At 41.0% G+C, this 24,257-nt stretch overlaps 1 protein-coding gene across 3 annotated transcripts in view; it reads left to right on the forward strand.

Annotated features, from left to right (window-relative positions):
• Positions 1 to 24,257, forward strand: part of LOC112860835 (phosphatidylinositol 3,4,5-trisphosphate 3-phosphatase TPTE2-like) — a 199,435-nt gene that overhangs the window by 6,489 nt on the left and 168,689 nt on the right. For all 3 annotated transcript variants that reach the window (XM_086712927.1, XM_086712941.1, XM_086712949.1), the window contains exon 3: positions 11,833 to 11,904. The gene's annotated coding sequence lies outside the window, so the exon portion shown is untranslated. The remainder of the gene's footprint in view (positions 1 to 11,832; positions 11,905 to 24,257) is intronic.

Raw genomic sequence — 24,257 nt, forward strand, 5'->3', positions numbered from 1 at the left:
TGGGTTAGGGAGCGATTACCTGTGTCTGACCACAGACGCTCACCCCTTTAAACCAGGAGATGCTGTGTGGGTAAAGGAATGGAATGTCCAACCCCTAAAGCCCCTCTGGAGAGACCCATTCATTGTCCCCTTGTCCAGCCTTACTACAGTAAAGGTAGCAGAGGTGCGTTCCTGATTCATCAACGCCGCGCAAGCTGACCATACGAAAGAAGCAATCTGCAACTCCAGGGGCTCTGGGAGACTGCAGCCCTGCTTTAGTCACTCTGGAAGCTGACCATGCACGGCAGAAGCTTGAGGAGTCCACAGTCTGGTGGAACAAATAGACCATCCTTATCTTCTATATGTTTCCTTACTGTGATGCGCTGTCACCCCTTGTGTCTCTCGCTGTTATTGTGATCCTTGCTCCACTTTTCACCATAGGATTGGCAGAAGCCACCCAGACCAGCTGGGAGTGTGGTGAGAGGTTTCTATTAGCACTCACCTTCCTTTTGTGGATAGGATGCTTCGTTGGTACTGTTGCTTCTAATCTGGACCCCTTCTGTAGACCTAGATTCCTCATCATGTGACCCACGCATTTGCATAACCAGGTCAGGCCAAGGAGTCACTTGGACCTTACTATACCATACCCACTTCTCATGCCAGGGAAAGATCCTGGGGACCTGCAAACGCGATAAGACCACCTATTCTATCTACCAACGGGAAAGTCAATACACTTGTTTTGATCCACAGTGCTCCCCAAAGGAGAAATGGCTAGAGGTCTGGAGTCACCCCAAGACAGGCACCACCAGTGTGGGCCGACTAATTAACAAAGCTCAAATTCCCAATGCAAGCCAGCCGGTGTCTATATGCTTTGATGCATGCACAGCCTGGGTGACATATTGTCATGTGGTGTGCCACGTGGAGGTCTGGCATGGGATCGAGACTACCAGCGCAATGACGAGCACATGTGCGAGGAGTCTGGTTTATGTGGTCACTGACCCCGTCCACCTCAGTCTTTCTGTCCTTATGGAAGCTGTGTCACCTGGGCCACCTGGCAGACTGAAGACAAAGCAGCCCTCCAGAAGTGTGTGGCTGAGTCAAACTGCCAGTCAGGATCCTGTAACCCCGTTAATTTTGCCATCCTTAACCCAGGAGACTCAAAATGGAAGACGGCCGTACGTGTGATGATGTTATGGAAATAGAAACCTCTAAACCAAGATGATGCTCTTTGACCCAAAATGCGAGGTCTGAGCATCAAAGGGGGGAATGTGGTAGAGCCCCTCCCTAAGGAACGTGATGGAGGCTTTCTCAGAACAAAGGAAGGCAACCTGCAACGTGGCCCAATCAACTTCTATACCCGTAAGCATAACCCTGACACGACTCTGTAACTTGGAGTGTGTCCAATCAGACTATATGTGTCACCAGATACAGGAGACAAAGAAGTAGAAATTGGATAAAAGGCTACACCCCCTTGCACTCGGGGCTCAGCCTTTTTGGGGTCTTAGCCGGCTGAGCCCATGCTGCCATGGATAAAGCTGCTTTCTGGAAAGAAGAGCCTCAGTGTCCCGTCTCTCTGTGTGAGAATCTTGCTACAATTTGGCTAGCGATACAAATTCAAAAACAACCACAAAAGTTGATGTCTGGTTGCCCGAGGATTAACTTTGGCCTACAGATAATTTTTAGACAAAAAGTTTTAAATAGAATGCTTTTATTGGTGCCTCTACAATCCACGTTTTCACAGTTTCTAACACTCTCTTTTAGCTTGCTTCACTCATTTACATAACTGGTGAGACTCCCTCCAGGCAGGAACCCCTGGTTTACAGGAAGCAGAAACCAGAGGGAGACATCCTTTGGACGCCAAACTTGCCTACTGTGAATTTAGTGTTCAAAATTGGTTTAACCAAGCTTTCAGAACCATTGGGTACTGTTTCTTTATCTAATTTATCTGAAGAGCTTTTTTGATGGCGGTAACTTGTGGGAACTTAGCAAAGAAGGGCTTGCTATGAGTAATTTCCAGAGGATCTCACAGATATGCATCTTTCCAGTCAAGAACTGCTTACTGTGTGAGCTCTGTGTAGCAGCCTGGGTGCATAGGTATAAGGCAATTCATTGAATTTGCATGGCCGTGGGAGACTCCCAGAGAAAGGACTTGCTCAAGGTCACACAACCATCACTATGGCTGAGGAAGATTCACTGTTGGCCAGTCCATTCCACAGGTCCCTGAGGCAGCACATGATTTCCCATCACACTGGGCACTGACAAGGATAGGAATTTCATAATCTAGAAATCATCAGCATCAAGAAAGGTCTGTGTAAGGTCTTAAACTAAAGACAGCTAACATTTAGTGAGTGCCTACTATGTGCTGACACTGTGTGTAGGTGCTTACATTTATTATTTAATTCATACATCGACCCTAGAAGGCATTCTTCTCAGTTTACAGATGAAGAGAGTGAGGTACAAAGAAGTTAAATAACTTGTTTGCCCAAGAGCGCAATTAGTGAGTGGCGGAGTCAGGATTTGAACCCAGGCTGTCAGGCTCCAAAGTTCACATACGCACAATAAACTATGTTGTAGGTATTTGCCTTTTATCTAAGGTGGGGTAAGGGTGGTTGGATGTAGCAAAGTAAGCACGAGCCTGCATTCAAAATCTAACAAAATATTCATAGGATAAAGATGAGAACATGATCTTTATTGATATTTTGATTGACATTCAATGTTTTATTACTATGACACCCCGTGATACAAATGTACAATTTCTTTGGAGAGTTCTAGAACAAGAAAATATTTTTTTTTTTAATTTTTTTTTTCAACGTTTATTTATTTTTGGGACAGAGAGAGACAGAGCATGAACGGGGGAGGGGCAGAGAGAGAGGGAGACACAGAATCGGAAACAGGCTCCAGGCTCCGAGCCATCAGCCCAGCGCCCGACGCGGGGCTCGAACTCCCGGACCGCGAGATCCTGACCTGGCTGAAGTCGGACGCTTAACCGACTGCGCCACCCAGGCGCCCCAAGAAAATATTTTTGAAGCTAATTAGATGGAGACATTTAAAACAATATCCTTGTTTTCCTAATTATTTATTATTTCCTGTTAGATTAGGAGAACAAGGGGGAAAAACGTGGAGTGAGCAGCTCTGGGCTGTCAAAGTGCCACAGCTCTCCTTCTGCACAGTCATTATGTGTTTCTACTCTGCCACTGTGAGTCCAGATGTCCTTCTAGCACAGTCTTTATAGTGAAGGCTTTCCAGCGAGAACTTCTTGTTCAAGAAGATCAAGGCAGAGCAATGTTTTATGTAGGTTGGACTTTGACTGTTTTGAGCCATTTGTTATTAGGAGACAGTTCTATTGCTTCTGTGTTGTGTTGTCAGTCAGTAACTTGTCACCCTTATTCATTAGATTAAACTTTGGTTATTGCGAGTCAGGAAAAAGATTTAAATTTCAAGTCTGACATTTTACAGGAAAAATTCGTTCCAAAATACAAGAGGTAGCAGAACTTGCTATGGGTTCCTTGATCACAGTTGTAAAATGTAACATTATGAAAAGGAAGTTTGCTTGACCTAACTGTAAAGACCAATTGATTCTGAGGCTCCGTGAAGACCAATTGATTCTGAGGCTCCGTGAGGCGATATTCAAAAGTAATAAATAATAATTGTTTGAAAGTTATTTGAGTCAAAAGAGGAAATTTGTTAATGAGGAATCTTAACTTAATTTCCATATATTTCAAATCTAGTTTAAGACTAAAGGCACTTTTGAAGAAGAAAAGGGCTGTCACAGATCCGTAACACCACTTTTCATTTTTCAACGTTCATTTCCAGCCTATGACATTGGTGAATAATCAATAGATACATATAACGCAGGATGTACTGATAGTGTTAGCAAAACCTATCCAGAGTCCTGCTACTTAGTTTAAAATTTATGACCCACTCAATAAGACTCAACGCAAGTGAAAGAAGGTTTTTTTCATTTAAGAACAATTTTAAAATACAAAGTTTGCTTTCAGGGAATTTGTTTTCTAGCGTTCAAGAGGGTGTGGTGACTATAAAAATCAACAGCTGTTTGTTGTCTCTGTGTTGAAGCAATAGAGGCTTTGGCAAAGCAAAATGTCGGGAAGCATTAAAGAAGCCAATCTTTGGTAAGAAACAGCAGCAGCAAAACTGGGGAATGATTGCGTTTTGGACGGGCTGGAAGCCATGCTGAGGCAGAGTCTGGAGTTGGCAGTGATGGGCCAAAGGCAGGAGATGAGAGTGGAACACAAGAGGGAGGGGCTGGATCCAGTGGGAATAAGCTAGGTCCTGAAATTAACATGTGGAATCACACATCTATGGAGAAGTAGCTGTGAGGCCATATATTATTTATACTTATTATAGTGTTCTAGAATGTTAAAAGAAATAACTCATCAATGTTTCTATGGGAAATAGGGACCACTGTTTGGATTTCCAAATACTAGAGCTAAATGTGTGTGATGTGGGCATTAAAAGGTTAAGTAAGTCCAAAGAGTAACTAGTCTGCTTGGCATTTGCTGTGAGGGCACCGGTGCATGTAATCCCAGCTAATATCTGTGGAGAGTTTGCTATGTGTGAGGCACAGGTCAAGGCACTTGACATGTATTAAATAATTTAATTTTATGCCAATTTTGTGAGCTATATGTCTCCAGACAAGGACACTGAGACCCGGTGAGGTTAAAGAGCTTGTGCAAGGTCACATTAAGAAAATGTGGAGTTGGGGCGCCTGGGTGCTTCAGTCGGTTAAGCGGCCGACTTAGGCTCAGGTCACAATTTTGCAGTCCGTGAGTTTGAGCCCCGCGTCGGGCTCTGTGCTGACAGCTCAGAGCCTGGAGCCTGTTTCAGATTCTGTGTCTCCCTCTCTCTGACCCTCCCCCGTTCATGCTCTGTCTCTCTCTGTCTCAAAAATAAATAAACGTTAAAAAAAAATTTAAAAAAAAGAAAAAAAAAAAAGAAAATGTGGAGTCAAGCTCATACCCCTGACAATTTCCTCCACAGTTCACACTCTTAGCCACTGTGTTATACCTGCCTCCCTGATGTGTGACTTCTGGAGTGGTGTCTAAGGAGTCTTGCCCCTGGAAGGGCTCACGATATTCCCTTCTAAAAGACTCACATCTAACCGTAGTGTGGTGACTGATATGATTCATTCACTGAGCTGTCCTCTTCCACCTGACTTTATGTGGGGATACAGTTTGACTTTTACCTGCTCAGTTTTTAGGCTTTGTTTCCTGGCTCCCTGGGATGTTCCAGCCACCAGGATCAGCACAAACGTTAACCTTTCCTTTGGATTTGTTTTCTAGTACTTTCTGGTTCTCTTACTAGTTGTTTCATTTTTATCCCAATGTAGCGTTTAAAAATATGCCTTTTGCGGTAGGATATTTAGATTTTTTTTTTTTTTTTTTTTTTTTTTTTTTTTTTTTTTTTTGCAGTAGCATTTTTTAGGTATTCTATGCTGGGAAAAGTGATTCTAAATGTTTGCTTCTGTCAATAGTTCCCTTCATTTATCTGAGATGCTCTTCTCCAATATTACTGTGTAAGAGTTTGGACTCATCAAGACCTACCTGTATCCCACTCATCCAACAGCAAAAGGGATTCAGGCTAGTACAGAATGGTGGCTGTTACTGCTTTGGGGAAGCATAGAGCAGTACTTCTCAAAATGTCCGGGAATCATAATCTTCTTGGGAATTAGCTTAAAATGCAAATCCCCATCCCTAGCCTCCTTGAGACTGAGATTCAATAGGTCTAGGGTAGAACCCGGGAATGCATGCTTAATAACCCCCAACTGCCTCTGATACAAGTGAACAGCTGACTGACTTTGAAAAATGCTTAACCATCGGAAGATTGGGAAACGCTTATTAATATGGAGAGAGGGCTTTTCATTTAGCTTTTCTCTTTAGTCTCATTTCTTTTAGCTGTCCTGGAAATACCTTTTAATGACTCACAGAAAATAAGCCCATACCAAAAAGGTGATAAATTTCAAAAGTAGTCCTTGGAAATCTGTTTAACTTTATTCTATTTTTTACTTGGAAATTCATTGGGTGGGTGCCATGAGTTCAAATTCTACCTCCAAATTATGTCTCACATATGCCCATATTTCTCCATCTATAGCTAATGAAGGCCATACCCATCTCCCCAGAACTTTACTGCTGGAAATCTGTCTTCTTTTCCCTTTACACTTCCATCTCTTCGGTGGAGAACAATGGACCATATTACTTGGCTTCCGAAAATCATTGGTTGGACGCACTTAAGATACAATCCAGCATGCTTAAATGCAGACTGCTAAACTGCATGATCTAACCCAAGTCATTCCTCATCAGCTTCATCTACCACTGTTCCTTCCAACGTTAGGCCCCAGCCACATGCCCTTCAGTCAGATCCTCAAGTACATCAAATAGTTTCCTCCCTGGGGCCCTCACGTGTGCTGTTCCTTTTACCCACCAGCTCATTTCTCCACTGTTTTCTCTAGAACTATAGTTATGTTTCACTTGCTTTCTCTGTAGGTTAATTTTAAAACTTAAAAGCCAAGCAATAACATTTAAGGGATGAACATGTATATATATAAACACAAAAATAAGTGGTAAGATTGGGCCTATTAAAAAAAGTCCACTCTTAATCTGGAGACACTTAACAGAAGTCCATGGGGGAAGGGAAGGGGGAAAATTAGTGACAGAGAGGGAGGGAGAAAAACCACAAGAGACTCTTAAATACAGAGAACAGACTGAGGGTGGATGGAGGAGTGGGGGAGAGGGGAAAAAATGGGTGATGGGCACTGAGGAGGGTACTTGTTGGGATGAGCACTGGGTGTTGTATGGAAGCCAATTTAACAATAAATTGTGTTGGGGGAAAAAAACAACCCCCCCCAACAGCAAAAACAAAAACAAACCTTCCACTCTTAAGTATTTACCCAAGACAAATAGAAATATAAGCCTTCAAAAACACTTATACTTAAATATTCATAAGGCTTTACTTATTAGAACTCCAAATTAGAATTCCAAATTCCATCAACAGAAGAATGGACAAATTGTACTATATCTGTGCAATGGATTAATATTCAACAATAAAAACAAATTAACCATGACTATAGCAACAAACTGAACCTCCAAAACATTATAATGAACTAAAGACGCCAAATATAGAAAAGTATATGTTGTATGATTCCATTCACAAGAAGTTCAAGGGTAGGCAAATGAATCTATAGCAATAGAAATCAGAACACCTGCTGCCTCTGTGTGTGTGTGTGTGTGTGTGTGTGTGTGTGTGTGCGCGCGTGTGTGTTGACAGGAAGAGGGACATTGGCTTGAAAGGATACAAGGGAGCTTCCAGGGTGACGAAAATGCTCTACATCTTGCTTTGAGTAACGGGGTCACATGGGTATATTCATGTGTCGAATACTTACAGAAGTATACACTGAAGATCTATGCATTTTATTGTATATGAAATATACCTCAATGAAAGAATGTTAAAATCTCATATTTTTGTAGGCCGTTCAAAGGAGACTTTTTCTTTTTTTTTTTTTCCAACGTTTTTTTATTTATTTTTGGGACAGAGAGAGACAGAGCATGAACGGGGGAGGGGCAGAGAGAGAGGGAGACACAGAATCGGAAACAGGCTCCAGGCTCTGAGCCATCAGCGCAGAGCCTGACGCGGGGCTCGAACCCACGGATCGCGAGATCGTGACCTGGCTGAAGTCGGACGCTTAACCGACTGCGCCACCCAGGGGCCCCTAAAGGAGACTTTTTCAATAATCAAGTCCAGTGCATCATTTTAGTTTCTTTCTAGCTTCTTTCACTTCTTCCGAATCATACTCAAAGCTCATGTATGTTAATAACGTAAGAGGTTATGTCTCCCTCTGGCTCTATATTTTATATGCAACATTGTGATCCCAGATATTTCCTTCTTAAGCTTACACCAGATTAGAAGTAGGTGAAAAGTACATAGGCCAGCACATTGGTAACAATGAGTAGGCTAACACCTTGACAGTGAAGGAGAAAAAGAAAAATGAAAAGCATAACCTAGAAATTCAAAAGAGTGTGGGCTTGGAATAATTGAAACAAAACCAGACATGCTATACATGTCCCATTAAAATAGGGCTCATCCAGAAATATTAACTTATATGCTGTATACTCTATTATTTTTAAAAATTTTTAAATGTTTGTTTATTTTTGAGAGAGAGAGAGAGAGAGGGAAAGACAGAGTGCAAGCTGGGGAGGGGCAGAGAGAGAGGGAGACACAGAATCCGAAGCAGGCTCCAGGCTCCGAGCTGTCTGCACAGAGCCCAATGTGGGGCTCGAACTCACCAACCGTGAGATCATGACCCGAGCCCAAGTCGAATGCTTAACCAGCTGAGCCACCCAGGCGCCCCAGTATACTCTACTTTAAGTGCAAGGATGGGTAAATACATGAACATTCTATAGAGAATACTTTAATATTTTTGTTTTGGTGCTTGAAAGGATAAATCTTTCAGATATGTGGACTAACCCGGTCAGGGATTAAAGCCACTCCCTGGTAGAGCCACGACTGGTGGCAGAGGAGCCACCTTTGAGTAGATGACTACTGTGAAATAGGTGAGTGGAGTTCTACACAAAAAGGGGTCATGTAATCCCAACAAGTACTGACTTAACACGATTACCACCAACATGTAATTTCATTACTGCTGTAACAATGCTGAGTAATTCTGAAAACATGTGCTTTCCTTGGGGCATATGGTTGTGAGCACTCCATAGGGTAAGGCCCATGAAAAGTCTTGCTAGTTTTTCTGAAAGTGAATCATTCTAAATGGGCTTCTAGTGAGTTTTCTGGGGGATTTCTACTCTCCAGAGATTTGACTGCAAAAATTTTCCAGGAAATTTTAAAAAACAAACTCAACTTCCTATGACAGTTAGAAACTGTACCACGTGGGGTGGAGTATTAAAATACTTGTCTTGTCTTGTACCTGGCTGTCTCGGTCAGTAGAGCATGCAACTCTTGATCTTGGGGTTGTAAGTTCCAGCCTCATGTTGAGTGTAGAGACTATTTAAAATAAAATCTTAAACAAACAACAACAACAACAACAACAAAATACTTGTTTGTTGCATTGAAGGAGAAACTTGATGAGTGGAACTTCGAAATGAGAGCAAAAAGTGGATAAAGAGGATGAAAATTTCTGATTGTCAGCAGCTAAAGAAAAGTTCGCCGAACCTGGAAATCACCATGAAAAGGCAATCTCTTCTAGTTTGAGGCATTGTATCCTTGAGCTCAGATTCATGCCTGAATTAGAAGCCGTGTATCTGTAGGGATAAATGGCCCACAGGAGAATGAGAACAGGGAGGTGGATACTGTTGGAAAAAGAGAGCATGGAATGTCCGTAGTGGTCAAGAGAAATGCATCTGTGGGTGTGTGGGAGGGTGTCGAGGGAAATGAACTCTGCCAAGCTGATTTATTTTTTAACTGCCAAAGCATTCCTGGGACATTCTCCCTAGATGCTAGGATTAGAGAGGTGGCGAGTTTCAACAATATGCTTCTCCATTACAAGTACAAGCATTTTTTTTCCCAGATGTATTGTTAATTCTAAAAAGACAATGATGACATTAAAGAAACTTTGAAACAAAATGACTCCTCATGATTCCACTATTCTTTAATAACTGAAAACAAAACAAAACAAAACAAACCTCTAACTAGTTTATGTTTTCTTCTAGACCAGAATTCTCTTTCTTAGTAATTCTTTTGGGCCAGTAAGTTACCTCTTGGCATAACTAGGAAAGCAGCTCCTTACCCCTAACAAGCTGGGAACAATTCTCCAGTGCTGTATAATTTTGCCTTAAATTGGAAGCTTGAACTGAAGACATAGATGACCTACAATGATCATTTCGTGACTGTTTTCAGGATTCTTCCTTTCAGCAACTGATCATCAATGGTCATTTGGTCTGCAGAAGGAAGGGAAGGCAGACCACAACTCTATAGTTCTCTAGAACGGGCTTGGGGACCATCCATCCTAAGTTCCTGTTTAGTAAGGAAAATGAGGCCCAGGAAGGTCATGGAACTAATAAAGGTTTGGAGCAGATATTTGAACTAAGCTTTTAAAAATTAGAACATCTAATTTTAAATAACTTTAGATTTATAGAAAAGTTTTAAAAGTAGTACCTGGAGTTCAAGTATACCCTTCATCCAGCTTCCCTTAATGGTAACAATTATACAACCACAGTTTGATTATCGAAACCAGAAAAGTAGCATTGTTATAATACTATTAATTAAACTCAAACCTTATTTGAATTTCATCAGTTTTACCTCTGGTGTCTTTTTGTCTACCATTCTGGGATTGAATTCAGAATCTCATACTGCATTTAGTTGTTATGTCTCCTCAGTTTCTTCCAATCTGGGAGAGTTTCTCGGTCTTTGCCTTCCATGACCTTGACACTTTTGGAGAGTACTGGTCAAGCATTTTGTAGGATACCCCTCGTTGGGGTCTGTCTGATGTTTTCCTACAATTAGACTGAGGCTATATGTTTTTGGTAAGACTACCACAGAGTTGAAATGTCCTTCTCAGTGCATCTTTTCAGAAAGCACACACTGTTGTTATGTCTTCTTACTTGTGTTGTTAACCTTGGTCACTTGGTCGAGGCGGTGTCTCCACTGTCGGCTTATAATTTTTTCCCTTTGTAATTGATAAATAACCTGGAGGAGATGCATGGAGACTATGCTCATATCTTGTTTTTCCTCAGACTTCCACTCACAGATTTTCGTATATCTATCGGTGGATAGATCTCACCTGCAACAAATATTCTTGTGATGTTCACCTACTAGTAACTTTGTAGAGTAGTTATATTGATATGTATGAACTTGTGGATATTTATTTTATTCTGTAGGCTATACTGTCATTATTTTGTTGCCCAAATCGCTCCACCTTTGGCCATTGGGAACTCCTTTAGATTGGCTCCTGCATCCTTTATCATGCCTTATCATCGTGGGGTTGCTGTTTTCAGAGTTTCCTTATTTTCAGACACAAGGTTTTCCAGGCTCAATTAGATTTCTCCCACCCCAGCTCTAGAATCAGGCACTCCTCCAAGGACACTCATGAACCAAGACCTTTTGATATAAACCTCTTAGGTTATGTCTATTTTAAAGCGTTTATTTACCTAGGGGCGCCTGGGTGGCTCAGTCGGTTAGGCATCCGACTTTGGCTCAGGTCATGATCTCACGGCTCATGAGTTCGAGTCCCATATCGGGCTCTGTGCTGACAGCTCAGAGCCTGCTCCAGATCCACTGTCTCACTCTCTCTCTGTCCCTCCCCAGCTTGGGTTCTCCCTCTCAAAAGTAAATAAGCATTTTTTAAAAAACAGTGTAGTATTGGTTTCAGGAGTAGAACCCAGTGATTCATCACTTGCATATAACACCCAGGGCTCCTCCCAGCAAGTGCCTTCTTAAACAATGTGACTTGAGCCCTTTAAGCGTTCCTGGAAATATAGTGTAAAGGTAGGTGGAGTGTGTCCTTGCTGAGCTTGTCCTAGTCAGCCTGCATTGCCTGCGGTGAGTCCCAATCTTTCTTTGTCCGCTCTACTCGTACTGCTGGGATGAGGCAGCAGGCAGATGAGAAGATACAGGAGCGGATTTGAGTGTGAATAAGGGTACAGCTGTAGGCAGAGATGCTGTGGATACAGACGAAGATATGGAGAAGGAGGCTGGGAGAATCTCAATAGGACTCGAATATACACATCTAAATTCTTTCTGCTTACCACTATGAAAATTAAAAATCACACAAGTTTCATAAGCGAGTCAGAATTTAGAAAGTTTCATTTTTCTCCGGGCTTTGATCCACTGTGTCCGTAGGGAAGGTGCTCCTCGTGAGTTCAGCTCTCCTCCCTTTCTCTCCCTCTCAAGGTGCCCCCAGCAGATGTCTGAGCTGATTTATGGGTCATGGCAATCTGCTTCTCGCAGTCACACCCTCACTGGGTATGTATCATTATCCTCTGTGTTAGGGGTGGATGCAGTTAAACATATGGATGTGAAATGAAAACAGAGCTGGGTTCACAGTGGAAATTAAAAGACTGAAAACAGAAACTACTGAAAACAGAAATTCCAGATTTCTAATCTTTTGTATAAAATAATAGAACTGAAAAAAACACTTAGAAAGTCTTTCCAAACAGGTCAGTATGCATCAAGATTTAAATACCTGCAGGAAAGCTCACCTTCTATTCCAGGATGGAAGAACACTTAAGGGTAACAAGCAGAATTTCTTGGGGTTTGTTATCTGTGCAAGATGGCTTTTCTGCTGTAGGAACAATCATTTCGTGTGTTTGTTTTTGTAATTTTCTACAAATGACACTATACTTTTTCTATGTACATGTCCCTGTGTCTCTGTGGGTTTGAATGTGTATGGTGTATGTGGGTGTGTGTGGGTGTGTGTGTGTGTGTGTGTGTGAGAGAGAGAGAGAGATGTGACATACTAGTTTCTTACTTTTACAGGAAATTTAATACATGTCAGCACAACTCTGAGACTGACTCACTTGGCAGGAAGAATAGGTTCACACGCCAGAGCAAACAGAATGGAGATCTCCAGGAGAGGGAAAGGGTGGGGGGAGGCAGCTTACGATTTAAGATATGAGTAAAGGTGCTCTATTAAAATTATTTTCCATTTCTCACACTCATGTTGAATTTTTATCCTGACCTCCGGAGCACTTGTCTTCAACTGTCCAGGAAACTCCTCCCCCCGGCTCTGAGCCTCACAATCATCTAGGCATGAAGTCCAACCTCTTCTGCCTCCCCCAGATTTATCCATTTTTCTCCTCCTTTATCCCCATGGGTACCCACGTGATTCAGGCCTTCACCAAGTTTTGTCTGGACTATGGCTTTCATCTTCTTTTCATCTTCCATTGTCTCTGAATCATTCGTTCCTTAGCACACATCCCAGGCCTCTCTTCTGAGGCAGTAAGAGCCATTTGTTCTTTATTTCACCTCTGAAACTCGTGTTAACCCAGTCAGTGAATCCGCCCCAGGTGTATTCTATTTGGTAGTTTGTATACTTAATCTGCCCTACTTGACCAAGCCTGTGAACTCCATGCGGGCTGGGATGGTCTCCTTCTTGTGTCTATATCCTCAATGCCTAGCAATATTGGGCACAGTAGATGCTTGGTAAGTGCTTGGCCAGTGAATGGAAGTCATGAACAAATGGATGGGTGAATAAACGAAGGAGTCTACTCAGTTCCCTGATGAGCTATTATTAACCAGTAAACTATTCATTGTCAAATCCCAGCAAATGTTTCTCTTTGGGGCTGATAATTCATTCTATAGAAGATTAAACCCTTTAAGATGACACCTTATAAGTGATAGTTTCTCGTCTACAAATATTTTCTTGGGGCGCCTGGGTGGCTCAGTCGGTTGGACGGCTGACTACGGCTCAGGTCATGATCTTGTGGTCTGTGAGTTCAAGGCCCGCATTGGGCTCTGTGCTGACAGCTCAGATCCTGGGGCCTGCTTCCGATTCTGTGCTTCCCTCTCTCTGCCCCTTTCCTGCTTCGTCTCTCTCTCTCTCAAAAATAATAAACATTAAAAAAATTTACAAATATTGATATCAGGAGTTATTTTTCCTTTCTGAAGTGTTTGCAATATGCCTCATATCTCCATCTAGTGAAGCAAATTGGTAATACAGCAATTAAAATGTCTCTCAGTGTAAGAACCACAACTATGAAAAATCATTTATGGAATATTATCCTTCCTTCTCCAGGTTCAAAAATCTCCCATTGTGACTCCTTTGTATTTTCCAGAGTTCAGCAAGTTTTTCTTGCCCAAATGACCTATTTCTAAATATCTGGACGGCGTTAATGCCGCTGAAAAATAATGTGGATGTATGAAAAACATTTACAATTAGCCTTTCACCATCTTTATTTTTTTTATGTTTGTTTGTTTGTTTGTTTAGAGAGGGAGAGAGAGAGTGTCTGATCAGGGGAGGGGCAGAGAGAGAGAGGGAGAGAGAGAATCCCAAGCAGGCTCTGCACCATCAGCACAGAATCTTAGACGGGGCTCAAACTCACGAAACATGAGATCACAACCTGAGCCAAATCAAGAGCTGGCCGCTTAACAGACTAAGCCACCCAGGCACCTATATTTCACCATTTTTAAATCAAAGAGCCATTGATATTTATTAACATGGAATGTTATTTAGATATTTTATAGAATAACATTTGTATAAATTATGCAAACAGTTAATGGTTAAGTCAACTAATATTTATTGTGTGTTTTTGAGTAATCAAGATGTGCTTCAAGGTAAATATTATTTCATAATGATACCCATTTTTATAAAGCTAAAATTAAACATAACAAAATAATCTTTGTCACCTAGCTATCTTTCTATCTATCTAGACTATAAAGAAAAGCAAGGGGGTTATGAACATAATGGTCAGATAGGTGGTACCCTCTATAAAAAGGCAAGAGGAATGGATCAAGGAGGAACCTCCAGTAGCTTCCCCAGGATGAGAAATGTTTTCATTCTGTGTGAAGTCCTGGGTTTATGGATGTTTATTTTATTGTTATGCTTCCTGACTTAAATGAATGTATTCATTGATCTAGTAATACTACTTTTGAGAATACCTCCTATGGAAACGAAACACCAACATATAAGGATATGTATTAAAAAGGGAGAAAGAAGAAAGAAAAGCTAAGGGGCACCCGGGTAGCTCAGTCGGTTAAGCGTCTGACTTCAGCTCGTGTCATGATCTCACAGTTTGTGAGTTTGAGCCCCACGTTGGGCTTGTGCGCTGACAGCTCAGAGCCCGGAGCCTGCTTTGGATTCTGTGTCTTCCGCTCTCTCTCTGCCGCTCCCCCACTTGGGCGCGTGCACACGTGCTCTCTCTGAAAAATGAATAAATGAAAAACATTTAAAAACAGAAAGAAAAAAATAACAAATGAATACAGTTACTACATAAGGTCTGTATATACTCTACTTCTGTACTCTTATCTAAGTGTGATACTTAATGGTTTTTCATAAAGGCAAAATTTAATGATAACTATTAAGAGCATTATCATACAATATACTTCAATAAAAATTATGTTTAAAAATTTTTTAACTTCAAGCAACGGTATAACTTAAACATTGTTTGATATGAATAGATACATATACATAAATATAATGTGTATTATATTGCTAAAAGAATCTTGAATATGACAGTGGAGAAAGTCTGGTAGCAAACAAAAGAGGTAAATGAATTATAATGCTTTTATATGGGGATTCAAAAGACTTAAAGTTCAATATCATCCTTGCTCTATATTTTAAAAATGCAATGTCCTATAGTATTTCCTTCAGCCTATCACTTTAGTATGAACTGGTAACTGTTCCCCCGACAACATTTTATATAAAGAATGAATGTCCCAAATCAAATGTGAGTATTTCTATTCATCAGTTTTTTGGGTTTGGTTTGTATTAATAGTGACACAAATAAATAATGGTACTATGGTCATGAATCTAATATTTGCAGCTAGATGAATAATTACATGACCCAATAAATTATAAAGGAAAAACAGTTGTATTTCTATATGCTAGCAAGAAACCATTGAGGGGTGCCCGGCTGATTCAGTCAAGGGAAACATGTGATTTTTGATCCTGGGGTTGTGGGTCCGAGCCCCATGTTGGGTGTAGAGATTACTTAAAATAAAATCTTTAAAAAAAAGAATTATTGAAAAATGAAATAAAAATTACCACTTGCAATATCATCAAATACATAAACTTGTTTAAGACACAAACCTATATAAATTGAGGTATGTCATGTTGATGGAGTGGAAGATTCAAGTTTGTTAGTCTCTCCAAATTGGTCTCTGGATTGAACACAATTGCAATAATATCCAAGTGGCACTTTTTGTAGAAAATCATAAGCTGGTTCTAAAATTAATATGGAAATGCAAAGCACTAAGATTAGCCAAAACAATCTCAAAAAAGAAGAAAAGGGCTAGAAGATTATACTATTTAAGACTTCCTATAATCAAGACAGTGTGGTATTGGCATATTAATAGACAAAGAAGCCAATGGAACAGAATAGAGTCCAGAAAGAGACCCATATATATAGATATAGATAGATCATTTTTGCCAATGGTGCTGAAGCAATTTAATGGGGGAAAAAAGTCTTTAAAACAAATGGTGCTATTGAAAGTGGATAAACATATGTAAAAGGAAAAAAATGAAACTTGAGGCCTACCTTACACTGTACACAAAAATAAATTTGGGGCGCCTGGGTGGCTCAGTAGGTTGAGCGTCCGACTTCAGCTCAGGTCATGATCTCACAGTTTGTGAGTTCAAGCCCCATGTCGGGCTCTGTGCTGACAGCTCAGAGCCTGGACCCTCCTTCGGATTCTTTGTCTCCCTCTCTCTCTGTCCCTCCCCTGCTCATGCTCTGTCTCTCTCTGTCTCAAAAATAAATAAAAATATTTTTTAAAAAATTAAAATAAATAAATAAATAAATAAATAAATAAATAAGTAAATAAATTTGAGATGGTACATGTATCTAAGCCAATGTTTCTCAACCTTTTTTCATTATTACCTCATCACCTTAGAAGGCTTTTAAAACATATTTCTTCCCTAATTACTCCCCACAGTGGCCAAAATGAAAAAGAATAGACTATTTTAGGGGTGTCTGGGGGGCTCAGTTGGTTAAGCATCAGACTTTGGCTCAGCTCATGATCTCATGGTTCATGGGTTCAAGCCCTGCATCGGGCTCTGTGCTGACAGCTCAGTGCCTGGAGCCTCTTCAGATTCTGTGTCTCCCTCTCTCTCTGCCCCTCCCTCACTCACACTCTGTCTCTCTCTGTCTCTAAAAAATGAATAAATGTTAAAAAAAAATTTTTTTTAGAAGACTATTTTAGTTTAGATTCTCACAGAAGTGAGCCCTGGAACAGGATTTAAAACACCAGTTGGGGAGTGGGAAAAGGAGAGGAGGAAGGCAAAGCAGGGCAACAGATAAAGGATCTATTATCAAGCAAGTTGTCACTCTTGCCAACTGGGGCTTAACCCTACTGGCGAACTCCAAGGGCAAGTGTAGAAGAAGGAAAGGGGCCTCGAAGCATGATAATATTGGGTGTCTTCTTATAGGAAATGCAGGTATGGAGCCAGATTTAATTGTTGTTTGGAAAAAAATTAATGGGATGATTTTTGCATCTCAATGTTGTGGAGCAAATGTATGTTTTTTTTAAAAAAATTATCATCCAGGGGTGCCCGGGTGGCTCAGCCGGTTGGGCGTCTGGCTTCGGCTCGGGTCATGATCTCACAGTTCGTGGGTTTGAGCCCCACGTCAGGCTCTGTGCTGACAGCTCAGAGCCTGGAGCCTGCTTTGGATCCCATGTCTCCTTCTCTCTCTCTGCTTCTCCCCCACTCACGCTCTGTCTCTCTCAAAAATAAATAAACGTTAAAAAAAATTATCATCCATTTAATCTTACAACTCTGTATTGTTCATCCCCTTCGACAGAAAAAGAAACTGAGGTACAGAAAAGTTAATATTCATTTATCAAGTTAGTTCAGAAGCAGGAGCCAGGGATGGAGACCCTTCTGGTATTATGAGGAATAATCTGGGTGTAAGAGATTTAAATACAATTCAGTGGTCTCTATACAAAAGAGAATATATTGACTTGTGTCACTGAAAAGTCTGGATACGGACTGGCTTTACACAGCAGGGTTGTTAAGCTTGTCAGGGTCTTCAATTTATCAACCTTTCCACTGACACCTTTGATCATCAGCAACTTCTTGTCTTAATTTTCTCCGTCTGTGGTATATTTCAAGGTTTATCACTTACCAGACATCACCTCCATCATGCCCCTTTCATCATTCCCACCTGGCAAAATCCCAACTCTGATTCTTCCAGATCCGCCCTCTAAGAAGTGGTTCAGCTCTATTTGATAAAAGCACACCCACCAGGACACTGGTGCTACCATAAGCTCATGGTCACAACTAGTAACCTGTGCCAACACCACGTGAAAATCATTCACCCACTACCTCATTTACTACATTGATGTTAACTACCTTCAAGGTGCTAGGCACTGTTTTTAGCCCCTGTGAACCCAGCACAAAGCTTCCTGCCTCTGGAGCTCACATCATCCTCTCCTTAGTCACTTCCTCCTCCATCCTACTTAAGACCATTTCAAATATTCTCCACTTTCCTCAAATTTTTGTTCCCCGAGTAGATGGGCTGGAGCACCCACTTCACAGAAGAATCATAAACCATCAGATGGGAGCTTTTCATCAACAAACCATCAATGATACTCACATGCCAGCCCTTTCCTCTTTACTTCCTTATATTGTGAAAGTGGTGGCCCTCTGGGAGACCTTTCTTGTCCCTTCCTTTCTCCGTCACACTGTTGTAACTTTCAGCTTGGTTCTCTGTCTTGCCCACTCACTGCCTGCCCCCTGCACCTGGCGCTCCACACGTGCCGTGCCTGGCCCTCAATGACCGGGAGAGTTTGTAAACCACAGGAGGGATCTCTGGAAGGAGGACCTCCCCCAGCACGTCCTGGGGCGGGGCCAATGCCAGGATCCCTGCCTTATAGGCGCCCTCCTCTAGCTTCATGGTGGAGGTTTTCACAGACTTCCCTTGAGCGTACTGATCGGCACCACTGTCACTTCCACGACACAAGAATTGGGCACATAACCTCCCAGATCAGAGTCAGGCAGGCTTTCTGGATGCCTGAGGGTCCTATCAGCCTTCACCATCTGGAGGTGTTTGTTGTCACTGGAGCTCTTGGGGGCTCTTGCTCTTCCAGGCCTCAGCAGATGCTCCAAAGCCTGCCCAGGGGCGGGAGCCCTTGGGTGTGGACCCCCAACGCTGGAATCCCAGGGACATAGGGAAATAAGGTAATAATAATATTGACTACTGTTTGTAGAACCCTCCTGGGCTTGGGTGAGCTGGGAACCTAAGGCCAAGATTTCATCTGTCGGTTAATACAAATGTGGTGAGACAGAGAACAAACCAGAGAGGTGCTTTAGACAGTACCAGAGTGGAGGGCTTGGCCTATGGCCTTGCTGCTGTTGCCACATGGTGTTGGGGAACAGCCTCCTCCCACCCTGAGGGAAGTCAGAACTGGTCAGAAGGAAGCTGGGACCTCAGCCTTTGCCCCAGCCCCCCTTTGAGGGGTTCTATCCCGAACTTTCTTTGCAGGATGCATAACCAGAATGTGGAGGATCCATGTCAGGGCATAGTCCTGCTGGGGCTTGCTTCCAGGAAAGCTGATCTTCCGTGAATCTCCCTGGTGCCCAGTGAGGCCCCAGGTTTAAGACCAGAGACAAGGCTATGAACCCTGCAGACTTCGGGACTATGTCTCCTGTGGCTGTGGTGACATTGGCAGCAGACAGGACTGGGGGTTGGGGGACCAACCGTGTACAAAGGCAGGAAATCAGAGGCCAGCACCCTCATTCTTCATTGGATGCATTCTGCACTTACAGAGGGCCTACCGTGCATCAGACATGGTATTGGGTAGGATGTGGTGCTGTGTTTGTCTCTCCTGGGGGTAGATGGAAATGACGTGGTTTTTTTTTTGTTTTTAGAAGCTTTTATTGAGATAGAACTCATACCCTGTGATCCACCCTTTTAAAGTATGCAGTTCAATGGATTTTAGTATAGAGTTCCACATCATCATCACTCCAGAAACACCATGACTATTACTTATCTTCCCTAATCCTCCTCCCCTCTCTCCACCTCAGACCTAGGCAACCTCTAATCTACTTTCTGTCTCTATTGGGGCACCTGGGTGGCTCAGTCGGTTGAGTGTCTGACTTTGGCTCAGGTCATCATCTCGGTTCGTTGAGTTCGAGCCCTGCATCGGGCTCAGTGCTGACGGCTCAGAGCCTGGAGCCTGCTTCAGATTCTGTGTCTCACTCTTTCTCTGCCCCTATCCTGCTCATGCTCTCTCTCTCTCTCTCAAAAATAAACATTGAAAAAAAATTAAAAATAAATACTTTCTGTCTCTATAGACATGCCTATTCTGGGCATTTCCTATACGTGGAATCTGACAACTTGTCTTTTATGTATGGTTTCCTTCATGTAGCATGATGTTTTCAAGGTTCACCCAACTTGTAGCACATGTCAGTACTTCATTCCCTTTTATTGCTGAATAATATTACATTGTTTGGATATCACATATTTAAAATAATCATTCATCAGTTGATCAATACTTGGACTGTTTCTACTTTTTGGCTATTAGGATTTTGCTATGAACATTCACATACAAGTCTTTGTGTGGATATATGTTTTCATTTCTTCTGGGTATATACCTAAGAATTGCTGGGTCATATGGTGGCTCTCTGTTTAACCTTTTGAGAAATGACCAAACTGTTTTCCAAGGTGGCTGCACCATTTTGCATTCCCACCAGCAACCTATGAGGGTTCCAGTTACTTCTGTCCTTATCGACACTTGTTAGTCTGTCTATCTTTATGATAGCCATCCAACTGTGCGGGGTGTTTTCTCCTTGTGGAAAAATGTGTTTTTAAGAGTTGTTTTCCCATTATAAGAATATTACGGGGAGAACTTTGAATAATTTGAAAAAATGACTTTTTTTGGAAAAATTACTTCTAATATATTTGTGTCTTTCCAGACTTTACTATACATCTTGTTACATTATTTATATAATACATAGTTTTTGAAGTATGATTAAATGTTACTTTTTTTTTTTTTTTTACCTTTAAACACATTTATGTGAACTCTACCTACACATTACTTAAAAGAACTGATATTCTCGGAGGTGAATATACCATATTAACCATTCTAGTTTTCTTTGACATTTAGGTAGTTTTTAATATTTTGATATTATGAGAATCGCTTTACATTTTTTTGACCTAATTGTGTCTGCTTAAAAACTGTCTTATTCTAAAAAGAATCCAGCTTTTCCTGCGTTTCAGGAAAACCCAAGGTACAACCCATAGATGCTGCTTTCTTTTTCTTCCGAGAGTCTCCTTGGGTGAGTCATCCACTCAAGCCGTTGGCTGTCAGTGTTGACTTCTCTGAGCTTCAAGTTTCAGTTGCTTGCTAAACATTCCCACCCTTGGTTTCCCACAAGTACCCCAAGCCTAAAACCTTCACAGCTGAACCCATTATCTTTCTCTACCAACTTGTTCTCCTTTCTTATTTCCAGTATCAGTAAGGAGCGCCCAGTCATCTAAGGAGGAAGCCGGGGAGCCATTTCCCCCTTCATCTTCCACATAACTAGTCATTCACAAGTTTTACAGAGTTTTTGGCTGTTATTTCTTCAGTCTGTGTCTCCTCTCAATTCTTATTACTACTCTGGGTTTTTCAGCATTCATCGTCTCTCACCTAAGCTGTTGTTCCTCTTAAATTCTTTCCCTCACTATTGCTAGACAGCCTACCTAAAACAAAATGATCATGAAATGCCCTTGCTTAAAATCCTTCAGCTGACCCTGGATTGCCTACTAAAGTCTTTACTTTTTTGTTTGTTTTTATTTAAATTCCCATTAGTTGAGAGTTTTATATTAGTTCCTGGTGTACAATATAGTGATTCAACACTTCATACAACACCTGGTGCTCATCTCGACAAGTGCACGCCTTAATCCCCATCACCTATTTAACCCATCCACCACCCACCTCCCTTCTGGTAACCATCAGTTTATTCTCTACAGCAAGAGTCTGTTTCTTGGTTTGCCCCTTTCTCTTTTTTCCCCTTTCACTCATTTGCTTTGTTTCTTAAATTACACATATGAGTGAAATCATACGGTATTTGTCTTTCTCGGACTTATTTCACTTAGCATAATACTCTCTAGCTCCATCCATGTCATGGCAAAGGGCAAGATTGCATTCTTTTTTATGGCCAAGTAATAGGCTATTGTGGCGAGATATCTCTATATCTATATATATCTATAGCACATCTTCTTTATTCGTTCATCAATCAGTGGGCACTTGGGCTATTTCCATAATTTGGCTATTGTAGATAATGCTGCTATAAACATCAGGGTGCATGTATCCTTTTGAATTGGTATTTTTGTATTCTTTGAGTAAATACCTAGTAGTGCAATTGCTGGATTGTATGCTAGTTATATTTTTAACATTTTGAGGATCTCCATACTGTTTTCCAGAGTGACTGCACCAGTTTGCATTCCCACTAATAATGCCAGGGGCTTCTCCTTTCTCCACATCCTCACCAACACCTGTTATTGCCTGAGTTGTTAATTGTAGACATTCTGACAGGTGTGAGGTGACATCTCATTGTAGTTTTGATTTGCATTTTCCTGATAAGTGATGTTGAGCATCTTTTCATGTGTCTATTGGCCCTCTGTAGGTGGTCTTTGGAAAAATGTCTACTCATGACTTCTTCCTATTTTTAATTGTATTATTCATTTTTTTGGATGTTGAATTGTGTCAGTTCTTTACATATTTTGGATACTAATCCTTTATCACATATGTAATTTGCAAATATCTTTTCCCATTCCGTAGGTTGCATTTTAGTTTTGTTGATTGTTTCCTTTGCTGTGCAGAAGGTTTTTATTTTGATGTAGCCCAATAGTTTATTCTTGCTTTTGTTTCCCTTGCCTCAGGAAATATATCTAGAAAGAAGTTGCTATGGCCTATGTCAAAGAATGTACTTTTTTTTTTTAATTGAAGTATAACTGACATACAATGTTACCTTAGTTTTGGGTGTACAACATATGATTGAACAAATCTATCCCTTGTGCTATTCTCCAAAATGTAGCTACCATCTGTCCTCATACAACAATATTACAATACCATCGACTATATTCCCTATGTTGTACCTTTTATCCCCATGACTTATTCATTCCATAACTGGAAGCCTGTCCCTCCCACTCCCCTTCAGTCATTTTGCCCATCCCCCCACTCCCCCCTCCCATCTGGTAACCATCAATTCGTTCTCTGTATTTATGGGTCTGTTTCTAAGATTTGTTTTTAAGATTCCACGTATAAGTGAAATCATACGGTATTTGTCTATTTGTGTCTGACTTATTTCACTTAGCATAATACTCTCTGGGTTCATCCATGTTGTTATAAATGACAAGATTTTATCCTTTTTTATGCATATGTGTATTATTAGCATTATTTACCATGGCCCAAATATGGAAGCAATCTAAATGTCCATCAACAGATGAATGCATAAAGAAGAGGTGGTACATATATGTGTGTGTGTGTGTATACATACATACATATATATATGCACACACATACATATGTTTATATGTTGCTATGGCTGGTGTCAAAGAAATTACTGCCTGTGTTCTCTTCTAGGAGTTTTATGGTTTCAGGTCTCACATTTAGGTCTTTAGTCCATTTTGAGTTTATTTTTGTGTATGGTGTAATAAAGTGGCCTAGTTTCATTCTTTTGCATGTTGCTGTCCAGTTTTGCCAACACCATTTGTTGAGGAGACTGTCTTTTCTCCAGTGTATATTCTTGCTTCCTTTGTCCTAGTTTAATTGACCCTTTAAGTGTTGGCTTATTTCTGGTCTCTCTATTCTGTTCCACTGATCTGTGTTCTATTTTTGTGCCAGTACCATACTGTTTTGATTACTACAGCTTTGTAGTATATCTCAAAATCTGAGATTGTGGTAACTCCAGCTATGTTGCTGTTTCTCAAGATTCTCTTGCTATTCAAGGTCTTTTGGGTTCTATACACATTTTAGAATTCTTTGTTCTAGTTCTGTGAAAAATGCTGTTGGTATCTTAAGGGGGATTGCATTGAATCTATTGATTGCTTTGGGCAGTATGGACATTTTAACAAGATTAATTTTTTCAATTAGTGAGCATAGAATATCTTTCCATTTATTTATATCATCAGTTGTTTTTTTTTTTAATTTTTTTTTCAACATTTATTTATTTTTGGGACAGAGAGACAGAGCATGAACGGGGGAGGGGCAGAGAGAGAGGGAGACACAGAATCGGAAACAGGCTCCAGGCTCTGAGCCATCAGCCCAGAGCCTGACGCGGGGCTCGAACTCACGGACCGCGAGATCGTGACCTGGCTGAAGTCGGACGCTCAACCGACTGCGCCACCCAGGCGCCCCTATCATCAGTTTTTTTTAATCAATGTTTTATAGTTTTCAGAGTACATGTCTTCCGTCTCCTTGGTGAAGTTTTTTACTATCTATTTATTGTTTTGGTGCAATTGTAAATGGAATTGTTAATTTTCCTCGTACTTCATTATTGTACAGAAGCACAACCAATTTCTATGTATTTATTTTTGTATCCTAGTACTTTACTGTTCCTTTATTCAAATAGTTCTTTGGCGGAGTCTAGGATTTTTTATGTATAGTATTTATGTCATCTGCAAATAGTGACAGTTTAATGTCTTCCTTACCTATTTGGATGCCTATGAATA

The sequence above is a fragment of the Puma concolor genome, chromosome A1, assembly GCF_028749965.1.
Source record: "Puma concolor isolate L17-30 chromosome A1, mPumCon1.1.hap2, whole genome shotgun sequence".
NCBI classification, from domain to species: domain Eukaryota; kingdom Metazoa; phylum Chordata; class Mammalia; order Carnivora; family Felidae; genus Puma; species Puma concolor.